Consider the following 19,873-nt stretch of genomic DNA (forward strand, 5'->3'; position numbering starts at 1 on the left):
GATTACAGTTATACCTTAGTTTGAGTGCCACAGAACAGTCCCAAATGTCAGTAGGTGTTGCCAGATTCCAGCAGGGTGAGTTACCTGTTCTAGTTCCCCTCCATCTTCTCTATAAAGGTCTGCTCTGCCTGGGTCCTGGATCTGTCTCCATCTTCTCTATAAAGGTCTGCTCTGCCTGGTGTCCTGGATCTGTCTCCATCTTCTCTATAAAGGTCTGCTCTGCCTGGTGTCCTGGATCTGTCTCCATCTTCTCTATAAAGGTCTGCTCTGCCTGGTGTCCTGGATCTGTCTCCATCTTCTCTATAAAGGTCTGCTCTGCCTGGTGTCCTGGATCTGTCTCCATCTTCTCTATAAAGGTCTGCTCTGCCTGGTGTCCTGGATCTGTCTCCATCTTCTCTATAAAGGTCTGCTCTGCCTGGTGTCCTGGATCTGTCTCCATCTTCTCTATAAAGGTCTGCTCTGCCTGGTGTCCTGGATCTGTCTCCATTATATTGAGTGTCCCTAGTTCCTAGGGCCCGATCAATGTGACCTAAAATACAGCACCAATCACCACCATCCTCAGTCCTAACTTTAATGCTCAGCATTGCAGTCTCTCCAGACATTTAGCTGTTGTCAACACTATTAAAGTAGTGCACACAAGCTAATTTTCAAAATAGACTTTCTGACGTAAAGGGAAAATAGTCAAATTTATGAAAGTGTCTACGTAAATGATTATTACCTGGACATGAATTGACGTTAAAGCCTCACTCTACTGTGTGGAAAAGCACTGTGCTTTATGGTTAAAGCCCTCAAGCTGTTCCTCCTTAGATGCTACACCAGTGGCAGGAATAGGATACTCCCGTCTCTGATCTTTTTTGGAAGTAAGCTCCTGTTCATGTCGGGATTTGGCCATAGGCCTGCTTCTCAAGAGAGGACATAGTATATCCTCCCTGCATAGGAAGCCTACTGCCTCTGCCAAGAGACCGGTATCTTTATGGCACAACATAGCATGCTTACCCTGTAATAATAGGTTGTTGGTACATGCCCTGTCTGGCTTTTCCCCCATATTTGCTATTTACCCCAAAATGTTGTCTTTCTCTATTGTCAGTGATAGATTCCCTATTTCTAGCAATGGAGAGTGAGACATCATTATGCTCCGGTCCCTGCCCACTCTCATGCTCAAGGATCCTCTGCAACAGAGGCAGAACTGGGCCATGGATCACAGGCTTTTTGCCAAGAAAAGAGAAAAAACTCAAGTGGTGGTGAGATTGGCCTCAAAAGAGGCACACTCAAATATAGCTAAATCCCTCAGTGCTGTACCATACGATGAGGTTGTTGGTAATGCTATAATGTTCTAACCAGATTTTTGTCACTCACTTTGTCACTCACTCACTTGAAGGCTTGGATATCGCCTTGGTTTAAGAGTCCGTGAATTGACTGCTATATTTAAGAACACAAATGATTCTATTTTAAGCCATGAAACCTCTCTCTGCACTTGTAGTTCAGACAACTGAAGCCAGCAAATCCCAAGTATTCAAGGACATTCTCAAGTTCACTTCACTGAGTTTAAAAACTTTCTACAGTAAATGGTCCCAGGCTTTGTGATGTTGAGCATTTTGCCTGTAATTATTGCAGAGGCCTATGTTTTTATTTGTTTTAAATTTAACCTTTATTTAACTAGGCAAGTCAGTTAAGAACAAATTCTTATTTACAATGACGGCCTACCCTGGCCAAACCCGGACGACGCTGGGCCAATTGTGGACCGCCCTATGGGACTCCCAATCACAGCCAGATGTGATAGAGCCTGGATTTGAACCAGGGATTGTAGTGACGCCTCTTGCACTGAGATGCAGTGCCTTAGACCGCTGCGCCACTTGGGATCCCATTTGCGTGAAGAGTCAGAGTAGTAACAGATGATTCCTTCTAACCTCAAATCCACCTAGAGCTATAAAGGAGGATGGGCAAGCAGGCAGGCAAGGACCAGAGACCAAGTGAAACATGAGGGTGCGTGTGTATGTATCTGTTCAGTGTGGCAGAAACGTATGGCTAAAACGGTGACCTATTTACTGAGGCTAATTAGGCAATTCTGCAGCCGACCAATGACAGTGTCAGTATCCATGACTGCAAAACCTTGCATACAGACTGGAGCCAATAGAAGAGCTGAGCCTTATTTGCACTATTGTTTTCTCAGTGAATAGCACACCTGGTGATTGAACATGTGAATGTTGTTGTGATGGTAAATACACTACATGACCAAAAGTATGTGGACACCGGCTCGTCGAACATCTCATTCCAAAATCATGGGCATTAATATGGATTTTGTCCCCTCTTTGCTGCTATAACAGCCTCCACTCTTCTGGGAAGGCTTTCCATTAGATGTTGGAACATTGCTGCAAGGCCCTGCTTCCATTCAGCCACAAGAGCATTAGTGAGGTCAGGCACTGGTGTTGGGCGATTAGGCCTAGCTCGCAGTCAGCATTCCAATTCATCCCAAAGGTGTTCGATGGGGTTGAGCTCAGGGCTTTGTGAAAGGCCAGTCAAGTTCTTCCGCACCGATCTCGACAAACCATTTCTGTATGGACCTCACTTTGTGCACTTGGAAATTGTCATGCTGAAACAGGAAAGGGCCTTCCCCAAACTGTTGCCACAAAGTTGGAAGCACAGAATCGTCTAGAATGTCATTGTATGCTGTAGCGCTAAGATTTCCCTTCACTGGAACCAAGGGGCCTAGTCCAAACCATGGAAAAACAGTCTGGGTGTTTGAGTAGGCTAAACTAGCTAGCTGCATTCCCCTGCTAAGTGAAAGTGAAAAAATTACACAATGAAATATAGCTAGCTCTCTCTCTTGCTTCTCCTTCCTTTTTAAAGAAACGTATTTCTTCAAAACTTTTCAGCTATTGTCTTTCTCTTTTAGTCAACTACTCACCACATTTTATGCAGTGCAGTGTAATCAAACTTTATTTGTCACATGCACCGAATACAACAAGTGTAGACCTTACAGTGAAATGCTTACTTACAATCCCTTAACCAACAGTGCAGTTCAAGAAGAGTTAAGAAAATATTTACCAAATAAACGAAAGTAAAAAATAATAAAAAGTAACACAATAAAAAAACAATAATGAGTCTTTATACAGGGGGTACCGGTAGCGAATCCACCCTTTGATTGGGTGGACAACATGTCAGTTCATGCTGCAAGAGCTATGATGGGTTGGAGGACGTCCTCTGGAAGTTGTAATAATTACTGTGTAAGTCTATGGAAGTGATACGGGGGGTCGGGAGTGGTCTGCCGGGCATTGGGCAGACAACCCAACTCGGGATGAGGAGGGCTTTTAGCGGGTGGAATAGTGGGGACCAGTTGGAGGTTTACTTAGTAGCAATGCAAATATCATGGTACAGCTATATAGACACTCAATCATCATGTTACTTTTTAATGGTACGTTTACAAACATATATTTTGATAAATAGAATTGAAAGTTGACTCATTATGGTAAGTGGGGAAATAAGTATAGCCAGTTACAATTGTAATGGCTTAGCAGATAATAAGAAAAGACGATCAGTATTTACCTGGCTAAAAGAGAAGTAATATATCTATTGTTTACAGGAAACTCATTCAACAATTTTAGATGAAGTTTTGTGGAGAAAGGACTGGGGGGGCGAAATATACTGCTCAAAAAAATTAAGGGAACTCTTAAACAACACAATGTAACTCCAAGTCAATCACGCTTCTGTGAAATCAAACTGTCCACTTAGGAAGCAACACTGATTGACAATAAATTTCACATGCTGTTGTGCAAATGGAATAGACAACAGGTGGAAATTATAGGCAATTAGCAAGACACCCCCAATAAAGGAGTGGTTCTGCAGGTGGTGACCACAGACCACTTCTCAGTTCCTATGCTTCCTGGCTGATGTTTTGAATGCTGGCGCTGCTTTCACTCTAGTGGTAGCATGAGACGGAGTCTACAACCCACACAAGTGGCTCAGGTAGTGCAGCTCATCCAGGATGGCACAATGCGAGCTGTGGCAAGAAGGTTTGCTATGTCTGTCAGCGTAGTGTCCAGAGCATGGAGGCGCTACCAGGAGATAGGCCAGTACATCAGGAGACGTGGAGGAGGCCGTAGGAGAGCAACAACCCAGCAGCAGGACCGCTACCTCCGCCTTTGTGCAAGGAGGAGCAGGAGGAGCACTGCCAGAGCCCTGCAAAATGACCTCCAGCAGGCCACAAACGTGCATGTGTCTGCTCAAACAGTCAGAAACAGACTCCATGAGGGTAATATGAGGGCCCGACGTCCACAGGTGGGGGTTGTGCTTACAGCCCAACACCGTGCAGGACGTTTGGCATTTGCCAGAGAACACCAAGATTGGCAAATTCGCCACTGGCGCCCTGTGCTCTTCACAGATGAAAGCAGGTTCACACTGAGCACATGTGACAGACGTGACAGAGTCTGGAGACGCCGTGGAGAACGTTCTGCTGCCTGCAACATCCTCCAGCATGACCGGTTTGGCGGTGGGTCAGTCATGGTGTGGGGTGGCATTTCTTTGGGGGGCCGCACAACCCTCCATGTGCTCGCCAGAGGTAGCCTGACTGCCATTAGGTACCGAGATGAGATCCTCAGACCCCTTGTGAGACCATATGCTGGTGCGGTTGGCCATGGGTTCCTCCTAATGCAAGACAATGCTAGACCTCATGTGGCTGGAGTGTGTCAGCAGTTCCTGCAAGAGGAAGGCATTGATGCTATGGACTGGCCCGCCCGTTCCCCAGACCTGAATCCAATTGAGCACATCTGGGACATCCTGTCTCGCTCCATCCACCAACGCCACGTTGCACCACAGACTGTCCAGGAGTTGGCGGATGCTTTAGTCCAGGTCTGGGAGGAGATCTCTCAGGAGACCATCTGCCACCTCATCAGGAGCATGCCCAGGCATTGTAGGGAGGTCATACAGGCACGTGGAGGCCACACACACTACTGAGCCTCATTTTGACTTGTTTTAAGGACATTACATCAAAGTTGGATCAGCCTGTAGTGTGGTTTTCCACTTTAATTTTGAGTGTGACTCCAAATCCAGACCTCCATGGGTTGATAAATTGGATTTCCATTGATTATTTTTGTGTGATTTTGTTGTCAGCACATTCAACTATGTAAAGAAAAAAGTATTTAATAAGATTATTTCATTCATTCAGATCTAGGATGTGTTATTTTAGTGTTCCCTTTATGTTTTTGAGCAGTGTATATCATTCCCATGGGCAAAATAAATTCAAAAGGGTGATGGTATTAATTAACAGTCATTTTGATCCAAACGTGCAAATTGTCCAAACAGGTCATCAAGGTAGATGGATTATTTTAAATATGTTATTGGACAATAAACAGATATGGCTTATTAACCTATATGGTCCAAATAATGAGGATCCAAGCTTCTTTAAAAATACAGTTGAAGTCGGAAGTTTACATATACTTTCAACCACTCTCCAAATTTCTTGTTAACAAACTATAGTTTTGGCATGTCGGTTAGGACATCTACTTTGTGCTTGACACAAGTAATTTTTCCAACAATTGTTTACAGACAGATTATTTCACTTATAATTAATTCACTGCATCACAATTCCAATTGGTCAGAAGTTTACATACACTAAATTGACTGTGCCTTTAAACAGCTTGGAAAATTCCAGAAAATTATGTCATGGCTTTAGAAGCTTCTGATAGGCTTATTGACATAATTCTAATCTATTGGAGGTGTAGCTGTGGATGTATTTCAAGGCCTACCTTCAAACTCAGTGCCTCTTTGCTTGACATCATGGGAAAATCCAAAGAAATCAGCCAAGACCTCAGAAATAAAATGTAAGACCTCCGCAAGTCTGGTTCATCCTTGGGAGCAATTTCCAAACGCTTGAAGGTACCACGTTCATCTGTAGAAGCAATAGTATGCAAGTATAAACACCATGGGACCATGCAGCCACCATACCGCTCAGGAAGGAGACGCGTTCTGTCTCCTAGAGATGAACGTACTTTGATGCGAAAAAGTGCAAATCAATCCCAGAACAACAGCAAAGGACCTTGTGAAGATGCTGGAGGAAACAGGTACAAAAGTATCTATATCCACAGTAAAACAAGTCCTATATTGACATAACCTGAAAGGCCGCTCAGCAAGGAAGAAACCACTGCTCCAAAACCGCCATAAAAAAGCCAGACTACGGTTTGCAATCGCACATGGGGACAAAGATCGTACTTTTTGAGAAATGTCCTCTGGTCTGATGAAACAAAAATATAACTTTTTGGCCATAATGACCATCATGATGTTTGGAGGAAAAAGGGGGAGGCTTCAAAGCTGAAGAACACCATGCCAACCGTGAAGCATGGGGGTGGCAGCATCATGTTGTGGGGGTGCTTTGCTTCAGGAGGGACTGGTGCACTTCACAAAATATATGGCATCATGAGGAAGGAAAATTATGTGGATATATTGAAGCAACATCTCAAGACATCAGTCAGGAAGTTGGGTCTTCCAAATGGACAATGACCCCAAGCATACTTCCAAAGTTTTGGCAAAATGGCTTAAGGACAACAAAGTCAAGGTATTGGATTGGCCATCACAAAGCCTTGACCTCAATCCCATATAATTATTTGTGGGCAGAACTGAAAAAGTGTGTGTGAACACGGAGGCCTACAAACCTGACTCAGTTTCACCAGCTCTGTCAGGAGGAATGGGCCAACATTCACCCGACTTATTGTGGGAAGCTTGTGGGAGGCTACCCGAAAAATTTGACCCAAGTTAAACTATTTAAAGGCAGTGCTACCAAATACTAATTGTGTATGTAAACTTCTGACCCACTGGGAATGTGATAAAATAAATAAAAGCTGAAATAAATCATTCTCTCTACTATTATTCTGACATTTCACATTCTTACAATAAAGTGGTGATCCTAACTGACGTAAGACAGGGAATTGTTACTAGGATTAAATGTCAGGAATTGTGAAAAACTGAATTTAAGTGTATTTGGCTAAGGTGTATGTAAACTTCCAACTTCAACTGTATATTTAGACTTGTGGATTGTATCAACTCTACAAGCAACACTAGACTCTATTATTATAGTGGGATATTTTAATACTGTCTTAAATACCTCTATGGACCGGAAAGGAAATCGAACTACAAACTATCACCCTCAGGCACTTAAGGAAATCATGAATATCATGGATATATTGGAATTTCTGGATATATGGAGGCTTAAATTACCTGACCTAGTGAGATATACATGGTAGAGGCTTAATCAAGCTAGTCGTCTTGACTACTTTCTTATGCCATTCTCTCTGGCACCAAAAGTTTAAAAAGTGTTGATAGGGGACAGAATGAGGTCGGATCATCACATAATTGGCATTTATATTACTCTCACAGAATTTCCACGTGGGCGAGGATATTGGAAAATGCACCAAATTCTTTTTTAATCTTCAATATAGTAATGCTACCATTTTTTTAAAATTGCATGATGATCATGCAATTACATTTTGAAAGAGGAAGAAAAGTACTTTAAGAATATGTTTTCGTTCCAGTCTCTTCCATCTCCACTAACCGAAGCTAATTGTATGGATTTTTTCCCTAATAATAATGTAAAATTAAAATCTGTACAGAAAGACTCATGTGATGTCCAAATTACAGAGAAGGAACTTCTGGATGCAATTAAAGCCTTTAAGGCTGGGAAAACTCCAGGGCTGGATGGCATACCAGTGGAAGTATACAAAACGTTTTTGGATATACTCAGTGGACCATTATTAGCATGTTTTAACCACTCCCATATAAATGGTAGATTATCGGACACGCAACAAGAAGGTCTGATATCATTATTACAGAAACAGGACCCAAGTGGTATATATAAATATCCAGTCCAATTAAAAAAATTGGAGGCCTCTTACACTTCAGTGTTGTGATGCAAAAATCCTAGCAAAATGCTTGGCACATAGAATTAAAAAGTATTGTCAGATATTATTCATCCTAATCAGACAGGTTTTTTACGTGGACGATACATTGGAGATTATATAAGACAAGTACTGGAAACAATAGAATACTGTGAAATATCGTTGACACAAGGCCTGGTTTTCTTAGCTGATTTTAAAAAGGCTTTTGATAAAGTACGACTGGAGTTTATATATAAATGCCTAGAATATTTCAATTTTGGGGACTCTCTTATAAAAAGGGTTAAAGTTATGTATCGTAACCCTAGGTGTAAAATAGTAAAAAATGGCTACATCTCAGAAAGCTTTAAACTATTTAGAGGAGTAAAACAAGGTTGTCCGCTATCGGCATATCTATTTATTATTGCCATCGAAATTTTAGCTGTTAAAATTAGATCCAACAATAATATTAAGGGATTAGAAATCCGTGGCTTAAAAACCAAGGTGTCATTGTAAGCTGATGATTCATGTTTTCTTTTAAAACAACAATTAGAATCTCTCCACACCCTCATAGAGGATCTAGATACTTTTGCTATCCTCTCTGGATTAAAACCAAATTATGATAAGTATTGGATCACAAAAAAATGCTAATTTTACATGACCGTGTAGTTTACCAATTAAATGGCCTGACGGAGATGTGGATATACTCGGTATACAAATCCCAAAAGAAAGAAATGATCTCACTCCAATAAATTTGTATAGAAAGTTAGCAAAAATTGATAAGATCTTGCTACCATGGAAAGGAAAATACCTGTCTATTTGTGGAAAAATCACCCTGATTAACTCTTTAGTCACATCACAGTTTGCCTATTTGCTTATGGTTTTGCCTACACCTAGTGACCTGCTTTTAAAATTATATGAACAAAAAATATTCCATTTTATTTGGAATTGCAAGCCAGACAAAATGAAAAGGGCCTGTTTATGTAACGAATATGAATTCAGAGGGCAGAAATTATGAAATATTTAAGCATTAGACCTCTCACTAAAGACATCAGTCATACAAGAGTTATACTTACATTCAAACTGGTTCTCTAGTAAATTGGTAGGAATGTCTCATCCCATGTTCAATAATGGCCTTTAATCGGTTGTTTGAAAAGGAAATAATCTTCAAAATATCGTTATTTTTTAAACAAGCCTTAGAAAGTTGGTTACAATTTCAGTTTAATCCACCTGAAAAGACAAAACAAATAATGCAACAAATATTGTGGTTAAACTGAAATATACTAATTGATTAAAAAAAATTGGGGGGGGGAAGAAATTTAAAAAAAGGTATAATTTTTGTGAATGATATCATAAATAGGACTGGTGGAGTTATGTCACACATGCAGCCAACACAGACATATGGAAATGTCTGCTCTACCCAAAATTACAACCAGCTAATTGCAGCATTACCACAAAAATCGACGAGGCAAGTAGTAGGGGAAAAAAGTATGTCGGCCCTGCATTAAAGAACATAAATGGTTAAAGAAAAGTGTGATAAATAACATACCAAGTTAATTTAAGGACCAAAAAACTGACTGCTGTGCCATAGCTAACCCTTTTGTTCCACCTCCCACACATGCAGTGACTTCACCTGGTTTAAATGGTATTTTTAGAGACAATACTTCTCATCATCACTCAATGCCTAGGTTTACCTCCACTGTATTCACATCCTACCATACCTTTGTCTGTACATTATGCCTTGAATCTATTCTTCCACACCCAGAAACCTGCTCCTTTTACTCTCTGTTCCGAACGTACTAAACGACCAGTTCTTATAGCCATTTTCCGTAGCCTTATCCTACTCCTTCTCTGTTCCTCTGGTGATGTAGAGGTTAATCCAGGCCCTGCAGTGCCTAGCTCCACTCCCATTCCCCAGGCGCTCTCATTTGTTGACTTCTGTAACCGTAAAAGCCTTGGTTTCATGCATGTTAACATTAGAAGCCACACTCTGCCAACCCGGATGTCCTAGCCGTGTCTGAATCCTGGCTTAGGAAGGCCACCAAAAACCCTGAAATTTCCATCCCTAACTATAACATTTTCTGACAAGATAGAACTGCCAAAGGGGGCGGAGTTGCAATCTACTGCAGAGATAGCCTGCAAAGTTCTGTCATGCTATCCAGGTATATGCCCAAACAATTCAAGCTTCTACTTTTAAAAATCCACCTTTCCATAAACAAGTCTCTCACCATTGCCACTTGCTATAAACCCCCTTCTGCCCCCAGCTGTGCCCTGGACACCATATGTGAATTGATTGCCCCCATCTATCTTCAGAGCTCGTACTGTTAGGTGACCTAAACTGGGACATGCTTAACACCCCGGCCATCCTACAATCTAAGCTTGATGCCCTCAATCTCACACAAATTATCAATGAACCTACCAGGTATGACCCCAAATCCATAAACACGAGCAACCTCATAGATATCATCCTAACCAACCTGCCCTCCAAATACACCTCTGCTGTCTTCAACCAGGATCTCAGCGATCACTGCCTCATTGCCTGCGTCCGTAATGGGTCTGCGGTCAAATGACCACCCCTCATCACTGTCAAACGCTCCCGAAAACACTTCAGCGAGCAGGCCTTTCTAATCGACCTGGCCTGGGTATCCTGGAAGGATATTGACCTCATTCCGTCAGTAGAGGATGCCTGGTTATTCTTTAAAAGTGCCTTCCTCTCCATCTAAAATAAGCAAGCCCCATTCAAAAAATGTAGAACCAGGAACAGATATAGCCCTTGGTTCACTCCAGACCTGACTGCCTTTGACCAGCACAAAAACATCCTGTGGTGTACTGCCTTAGCATCGAATAGCCCCTGTGATATGCAACTTTTCAGGTAAGTTAGGAACCAATATACACAGGCAGGTAAGAAAGGAAAGGCTAGCTTTTTCAAACAGAAATTTGCATCCTGTAGCACAAACTCCAAAAGGTTCTGGGACACTATAAAGTCCATGGAGAATAAGAGCACCTCCTCCCAGCTGCCCACTGCACTGAGGCTAGGAAACACTGTCACCACCGATAATCCCACGATAATTGAGAATTTCAGAAAGCATTTTTCTACTGCTGGCCATGCTTTCCACCTAGCTACCCCTACCCCGGTCAAAAGCCCTGCACCCCCCACAGCAACTTGCCCAAGCCTCCCCCATTTCTCCTTCACCCAAATCCAGATAGCTGATGTTCTGAAAGAGCTGCAAAATCTGGACCCCTACAAATCAGCCGGGCTAGACAATCTGGACCCTCTCTTTCTACAATTAACCGCCGCAATTGTTGCAACCCCTATTACTAGCCTGTTCAACCTCTCTTTTGAATCATCTGAGATCCCCAAAGATTGGAAAACTGCCGCGGTGATCCCCCCTCTTCAAAGACCCAAACTGTTACAGACCTATAACTATCCTACCCTTCGAAAGGAAAGTTAACAAACAGATCACCAACCATTTCGAATCTCACAGTACCTTCTCCACTATGCAATCTGGTTTCCGAGCTGGTCATGGGTGCACCTCAGCCACGCTCAAGGTCCTAAACGACATCATAACCGCCATCGATAAGAGACAATACTGTGCAGCTGTATTCATCAACCTGGCCAAGGCTTTCGACTCTGTCAATCACCACATTCTTATCTGCAGACTCAACAGCCTTGGTTTCTCAAATGACTGCCTCGCCTGGTTCACCAACTACTACTCAGACAGAGTTCAGTGTGTCAAATCGGAGGGCCTGTTGTCCGGACCTCTGGCAGTCTCCATGGGGGTGCCACATGGTTCAATTCTCGGGTCGGCTCTTTTCTCTCTATATAACAGTGATGTCGCTCTTGCTGCTGGTGATTCTCTGATCCACCTCTACGCAGACAGCACCATTCTGTATACTTCTGGCCCTTCTTTGGACACTGTGTTAACTAACCTCCAGACGAGCTTCAATGCCATACAACACTCCTTCCGTGTCCTCCAACTGCTCTTAAATGCAAGTAAAACTAAATGCATGCTCTTCAACTAATCGCTACCCGCACCTGCCCACCCATCCAGCATCACTACTCTGGATGGTTCTGACTTAGAATATGTGGATCATTACAAATACCGAGGTGTCTGGTTAGACTGTAAACTCTCCTTCCAGACTCACATTAAGCATCTCCAATCCAAAATTAAATCTAGAATCGGCTTCTTATTTCGCAACAAAGCATCCTTCACTCATGCTGCCAAACATGCCCTCGTAAAACTGACACTCCTACCGATCCTTGGCTTCGGGCGATGTCATTTACAAAATAGCCTCCAACCTCTACTCAGCAAATTGGATGCAGTCTATCACAGTGCCATCCGTTTTGTCACCAAAGCCCCATATACTACCCACCACTGCGACCTGTGTGCTCTCGTTGGCTGGCCCTCGCTTCATATTCGTCGCCAAACCCACTGGCTCCAGGTCATCTATAAGTCTTTGCTATGTAAAGCCCCACCTTATCTAAGCTCACTGGTCACAATAGCAGCACCCACCCGTAGCACACGCTCCAGCAGGCATATTTCACTGGTCACCCCCAAAGCCAATTCCTCCTTTGGCCGCCTTTCCTACCAGTTCTCTGCTGCCAATGACTGGAACGAATTGTAAAAATCACTGAAGCTGAAGACTCATATCTCCCTCTCTAACTTTAAGCACCAGATGTCAGAACAGCTCACAGATCACTGCACCTGTACATTGTCCATCTGTAAATAGCCCATCCAATTACCTCATCCCCATGCTGTTTTTTTTTCTTCTCCTTTGCACCCCAGTATCTCTACTTGCACATTCATCTTCTGCAGATCTATCACTCCAGTGTTTTAATTTGCTAAATTGTAATTATTTCGCCACTATGGCCTATTTATTGCCTTACCTCCCTTATCTTACCTCATTTGCACACACTGTATATAGACTTTTCTATTGTGTTCTTGACGTATTTTTGTTTATTCCATGTGTAACTCTGTGTTTTTGTTTGTGTCGCTTAGCTTTATCTTGGCTAGGTCGCAGTTATAAATCATAACTTGTTCTCAACTGGCCTACCTGGTTAAATAAAGGTGAAATTAAATAAAATAAAAAATATAAATTGCAAAATAGTTGGGAAGAGATTTTCGATGTACCAATTCCATTGCACATGGTTTATAAATTGATACAAAAAACAGTGCCGGATTGAAAACTTCATATTTTTCAATTGAAATTACTATACAAAATTCTTGCATCCAATACAATTTTATATACAATGCTCAAAAAAATAAAGGGAACACTAAAATAACACATCCTAGATCTGAATGAATTAAATAATCTTATTAAATACTTTTTTCTTTACATAGTTGAATGTGCTGACAACAAAATCACACAAAAATAATCAATGGAAATCCAATTTATCAACCCATGGAGGTCTGGATTTGGAGTCACACTCAAAATTAAAGTGGAAAACCACACTACAGGCTGATCCAACTTTGATGTAATGTCCTTAAAACAAGTCAAAATTAGGCTCAGTAGTGTGTGTGGCCTCCACGTGCCTGTATGACCTCCCTACAATGCCTGGGCATGCTCCTGATGAGGTGGCGGATGGTCTCCTGAGGGATCTCCTCCCAGACCTGGACTAAAGCATCCGCCAACACCTGGACAGTGCAACGTGGCGTTGGTGGATGGAGCGAGACAGGATGTCCCAAATGTGCTCAATTGGATTCAGGTCTGGGGAATGGGCGGGCCAGTCCATAGCATCAATGCCTTCCTCTTACAGGAACTGCTGACACACTCCAGCCACATGAGGTCTAGCATTGTCTTGCATTAGGAGGAACCCAGGGCCAACCGCACCAGCATATGGTCTCACAAGGGGTCTGAGGATCTCATCTCGGTACCTAATGGCAGTCAGGCTACCTCTGGCAAGCACATGGAGCACTGTGCGGCCCCCCAAAGAAATGCCACCCCACACCATGACTGACCCAATGCCAAACCGGTCATGCTGGAGGATGTTGCAGGCAGCAGAACGTTCTCCACGGCGTCTCCAGACTCTGTCACGTCTGTCACATGTGCTCAGTGTGAACCTGCTTTCATCTGTGAAGAGCACAGGGTGCCAGTGGCGAATTTGCCAATCTTGGTGTTCTCTGGCAAATGCCAAACGTCCTGCACGGTGTTGGGCTGTAAGCACAACCCCCACCTGTGGACGTCGGGCCCTCATACCACCCTCATGGAGTCTGTTTCTGACCGTTTGAGCAGACACATGCACATTTGTGGCCTGCTGGAGGTCATTTTGCAGGGCTCTGGCAGTGCTCCTCCTGCTCCTCCTTGCACAAAGGCGGAGGTAGCGGTCCTGCTGCTGGGTTGTTGCCCTCCTACGGCCTCCTCCACGTCTCCTGATGTACTGGCCTGTCTCCTGGTAGCGCCTCCATGCTCTGGACACTACGCTGACAGACACAGCAAACCTTCTTGCCACAGCTCGCATTGATGTGCCATCCTGGATGAGCTGCACTACCTGAGCCACTTGTGTGGGTTGTAGACTCCGTCTCATGCTACCACTAGAGTGAAAGCACCGCCAGCATTCAAAAGTGACCAAAACATCAGCCAGGAAGCATAGGAACTGAGAAGTGGTCTGTGGTCACCACCTGGAGAACCACTCCTTTATTGGGGGTGTCTTGCTAATTGCCTATAATTTCCACCTGTTGTCTATTCCATTTGCACAACAGCATGTGAAATTTGTCAATCAGTGTTGCTTCCTAAGTGGACAGTTTGATTTCACAGAAGTGTGATTGACTTGGAGTTACATTGTGTTGTTTAAGTGTTCCGTTTATTTTTTTGAGCAGTGTATATGGGGGATACAACCTTCCCAGCTCTGCCAATTTTGCTGCGAGGAGGCAGAGTCATTCGATTATTTATTTTGGTATTGTCCATATGTATCTCGTTTTTGGTCAAAGTTCCAGGAATGGCTGAAGAATTGCAACATTTGCCTGGAGCTAACGCTGCAGATAGCAGTACTGGGTGATTTGAAAAGCCATAGTCAATCGATCAGTATTTTTAATTTGCAATCTGTAGAAGCTATAAGAATAGAAAGCTTCAGTACTTCTGTGAAGCATCACAGCACAGTTGAAAAATATATGGCAAATAGAAACCAAAATGGAGGGTGTTAAGAGATAGATGGGAGGGGTTGAATGGAGCTGAAGGTTGGGACTAATAACAAGATAACCAATGTAAAACATACAGGGTCTGTAAAATCTATATAGGTGTAAGGGCTGTCGTGAGAGAGAGTAGACCAAGGTGCAGCGGAGTTAGTGTTCATCATTGAATATTTAATCACAGAAAGAACACTATACAAACAAAACAAGAACACTGACAGCCAAACAGTCCTGTCAGGTGCAAACACTAACAGAAACAATTACCCACAAAACCCAAAGGAAAAACATGCTCCTTATGTGTGACTCCTAATCAGCAACAACGAGCTTCAGCTGTGCCTGATTGGGAGCCACACACGGCCCAAAACAAAGAAATACAAAAACATAGAAAAAGGAACATAGAACGCCCACCCAATGTAACACCCTGGCCTAACCAAAATAAAGAACAAAAACCCCTCTCTATGGCCAGGGCGTTACAATAGGTTCAGAAATGTTGTGAAATAGTAGTTACAAATAGAAATCAAACTGGATGGACATCAGAAATAGAGGAAGGACTAAAAACAAACAAAATATAACTATTGTAAAATAGGTTGTGTCTGTAAAATGTGTACAGGATGTATAAACTGAAGGTAGAAGCCTAAGTGTTATTGTTTATTAATTTATTCCAATTGGGGGAAGGGTGGTAGGGTTTGCGGGGAATAATAAAGGTATATTCTAAAAAAAGTATGTCTATCTATATAGGTATGTGTATGTATGTATATGGATATATATATTTACCCCAAAAAATATATGGGGGATTGGAAATGATGCTGACAATTATATTGATGGAGGCAACAATCTTTCCGCAATATTAAGCTGATCCACCCCTAAAATAAGAAGAAGGAAAAAAAGTCTATGGAAGTGGGTGAGAACCATGAGCCTCCTAGGTTTTCTAAGTCTAATGTACCCAGAGGAGAACATAAACTAGCTGTCCTCTGACTACACCATGGTGCTACCCTACAGAGTGCTGTTGAAGCTACTGTAGACCTTCATTGCAAAACAATGTTTCACTATTTCTATGAAATTCAGTGAGGAGGATGGTCCTCCCCTTCCTCCTCTGAGTAGCCTCCACTGGATGACTCATGGCACGGTACATGACATTATGTCCCTTGTTCAGTCAGACTATTATTGGAAATCATTGCGTTAAACCAACTGAATTGGTCTTTCTACTTTGAGTATTTTTAAGTGATGTCAGAGTTTCAGAAAGAAAGTGCCTTTGATGTTGACATGGATTCTAGGATTAGAATACTCAGTCAGAAGCCCAGTCCTGTTATGTAGCATATGTCTTCATTGTCTAGATCTACTGTAGACTGAGTGACCTTTTAATACTGTATCACAGTCAAGTCTGCACGGCCTCAGCTTCCTGCCCGCCTTAACCAGCTACAGTCATTTATTTTATTTTTTGTATCACCAATTGAGGGTGTAGTCCGGTTTGTAAAGTTGCATGTAGAATTATCAGTGTTAATCAGTGTTAATCTTTAATCTCTGTCTGCACAGAGGTTTGTTTCTGCAGCCAGCTGTGGCTGTCATAAAGTCTAATATTAATTATGAATCCAACATTTTCTCTCTTGCTGTTCAGTGTTCTTTATAGACAGATGCCATTGTATCAACTGATACATACTAGATATGATTTGCTCCAGATCAATGCAGTATATCAATGTCATTGTTTGAACCACATGCAGTATAGTATGTTAAAATCCACATTCCGGTGTAAATTATGATGGTGTTGACTGGCCCATGATGAGAGGAGAGGCAGCTGTGATGATATCATTCTGAAGATGCCTAGTCCCTACCCTCTGCCACTGCCTGTGTGTCTGTATTTGTGTCTGAGAGAGCATCAGAGTGATAGACTGCAGTAGATCCCTGGGCACCATGTTTTAATGGAGAGAGCCTCCACTCATGATGTATGGCTCTCTAAGGCCACAGAGTATGGAGTCGGTCCACCAATTATTTGTATGGCTGAGTCTGACTGCATTTCATGTTTACAAATAAGCTCTCAGTAAACAGATCTGTACCAGTAGTCTGTCTGTTGTCTCATGTGGATGTGTACTACTACTAACAAGTCATTTTGCATTTAGAAATGTGAGACTAGAGACTCTACATGCCTTTTATGGACAATTATATAATCTTTTCTTAGATGAAATGTGTACTTAATCATATCTGCAACTTTCAATGCACACCCATGCTAGGGGTTAATTTCAAATGAACGCTTGAATGGTTTTATATATTTTATGTGTTTACACAATACATAAGTAGTTTTACTCTAAGTGGACTATAATTTTAATTAATGTATTACAACTGTTGGTTGGATACACTTTGAATCTTAAAGTGAATCCTTCCTATTTGTGTTTATCATGTAGCTAGTGTTGTTGGAGGATTAGACTCCATTTAGCTTTGCAGACACCCTGAGGTGAAAATGCCTTTCACGGATAATCCAAACATATAGTTGGTGCCCGAGATAAAATATAAAACGCTGGCTAGGCGTGCTCAGTAACTTGATCTGATTCTGCTCTCATTCAACTGCTCTCTCCCTCCTACTGCCAGTTGGAGAGAAATTCACACGCTCTTCTGTCTGACACATCATCTTTCTCACCCTTTTTCACTGGCTCTCTGTGTCATGTGGCCTTGAGTATCTTTCTAATCTTAATGTCCAGGGATTGTTAACCTGGGCAACATAGCATGCTCTAACACTGGTCTACCACACTTGGCTATATAGTGTGGCGTAACACTGGTCTACCACACTAGGCTATATAGTGTGGCGTAACACCAATCCAACAGCACCAAGGCTATTAACATTTCTTTCTGAGAAGCTGTTTATTAGTGTGAGTGACTGATCCCGGGTCTCCTGCACGCCACAAGACTGTGTAAGTCTGCTGAGTTAAGATGAGACATTCCAATAGCACAGACTTTCATCATAGGTACACGTCAACTATGACAGACAAAATGATTTTTAATGAATTTATTTGCAAATTATGGTGTAAAATAAGTATTTGGTCACCTACAAACAAGCAAGATTTCTGGCTCTCACAGACCTGTAACTTCTTCTTTAAGAGGCTCCTCTGTCCTCCACTCGTTACCTGTATTAATGGCACCTGTTTGAACTTGTTATCAGTATAAAAGACACCTGTCCACAACCTCAAACAGTCACACTCCAAATTCCACTATGGCCAAGACCAAAGAGCTGTCAAAGGACACCAGAAACAAAATTGTAGACCTGCACCAGGCTGGGAAGACTGAATCTGCAATAGGTAAGCAGCTTGGTTTGAAGAAATCAACTGTGGGAGCAATTATTAGGAAATGGAAGACATACAAGACCACTGATAATCTCCCTCGAATCTGGGGCTCCACGCAAGATCTCACTCCGTGGGGTCAAAATGATCACAAGAATGGTGAGCAAAAATCCCAGAACCACACGGGGGGACCTAGTGAATGACCTGCAGAGAGCTGGGACCAAAGTAACAAAGCCTACCATCAGTTACACACTACGCCGCCAGGGACTCAAATCCTGCAGTGCCAGACGTGTCCCCCTGCTTAAGCCAGTACATGTCCAGGCCCGTCTGAAGTTTGCTAGAGAGCATTTGGATGATCCAGAAGAGGATTGGGAGAATGTCATATGGTCAGATGAAACCAAAATATAACTTTTTGGTAAAAACTCAACTCGTCGTGTTTGGAGGACAAAGAATGCTGAGTTGTATCCAAAGAACACCATACCTACTGTGAAGCATGGGGGTGGAAACATCATGCTTTGGGGCTGTTTTTCTGCAAAGGGACCAGGACGACTGATCCGTGTAAAGGAAATAATGAATGGGGCCATGTATCGTGAGATTTTGAGTGAAAACCTCCTTCCATCAGCAAGGGCATTGAAGATGAAACGTGGCTGGGTCTTTCAGCATGACAATGATCCCAAACACACCGCCCGGGCAACGAAGGAGTGGCTTCGTAAGAAGCATTTCAAGGTCCTGGAGTGGCCTAGCCAGTCTCCAGATCTCAACCCCATAGAAAATCTTTGGAGGGAGTTGAAAGTCCGTGTTGCCCAGCGATAGCCCCAAAACATCACTGCTCTAGAGGAGATCTGCATGGAGGAATGGGGCAAAATACCAGCAACAGTGTGTGAAAACCTTGTGAAGACTTACAGAAAACGTTTGACCTGTGTCATTGCCAACAAAGGGTATATAACAAAGTATTGAGATAAACTTTTGTTATTGACCAAATACTTATTTTCCACCATAATTTGCAAATAAATTCATTAAAAATCCTACAATGTGATTTTCTGGATTTTTTTTCACATTTTGTCTGTCATAGTTGAAGTGTACCTACGATGAAAATTACAGGCCTCTCTAACGTGGTCCCGTGTGGCTCAGTTGGTAGAGCATGGCGTTTGCAACGCCAGGGTTGTGGGTTCGATTCCCACGGGGGACCAGTACGGGGGGAAAAAATAGTGGAATGTATGGATTCACTACTGTAAGTCGCTCTGGATAAGAGCGTCTGCTAAATGACGTAAATGTAAATGTGATCTTTTTAAGTGGGAGAACTTGCACAATTAGTGGCTGACTAAATACTTTTTTGCCCCACTGTAGTATGCCTCGTACATGCTGCTGTGTGTGTGATTCATACCCATTTACATTTTTCTAAAAGCATTTAAACCAACAAGAAGTCTGTTTCTAGTGACTTTATGTGCCCTCCATAGTCTTATCTGTAATCCACTGTTGACTGATGTCCAGCTCGTGATGCTTGTGTTGTATGACTGCACATTGTGACTGAGCCGTGCTGGTCTGACTCCTAACTTGGCTGGGACTTCCACAGGGCCCTGTTCTCAACCCAACCTAACCCGAGGGCTTCACAGTGGAGGTA

At 42.6% G+C, this 19,873-nt stretch overlaps 1 protein-coding gene and 1 non-coding gene across 4 annotated transcripts in view; both read left to right on the forward strand.

The window, feature by feature from the left end:
- LOC106584340 (leucine-rich repeat-containing protein 7) overlaps positions 1-19,873 on the forward strand; it is a 118,528-nt gene that overhangs the window by 22,794 nt on the left and 75,861 nt on the right. The window lies entirely within an intron of this gene.
- On the forward strand, positions 19,367-19,442 carry trnaa-ugc (transfer RNA alanine (anticodon UGC)). Its single transcript has one exon. It is a non-coding gene; the product is annotated as a tRNA-Ala (tRNA).

This window comes from Salmo salar, chromosome 23 (assembly GCF_965601325.2).
Source record: "Salmo salar chromosome 23, fSalSal1, whole genome shotgun sequence".
In the NCBI taxonomy this organism is placed as follows: domain Eukaryota; kingdom Metazoa; phylum Chordata; class Actinopteri; order Salmoniformes; family Salmonidae; genus Salmo; species Salmo salar.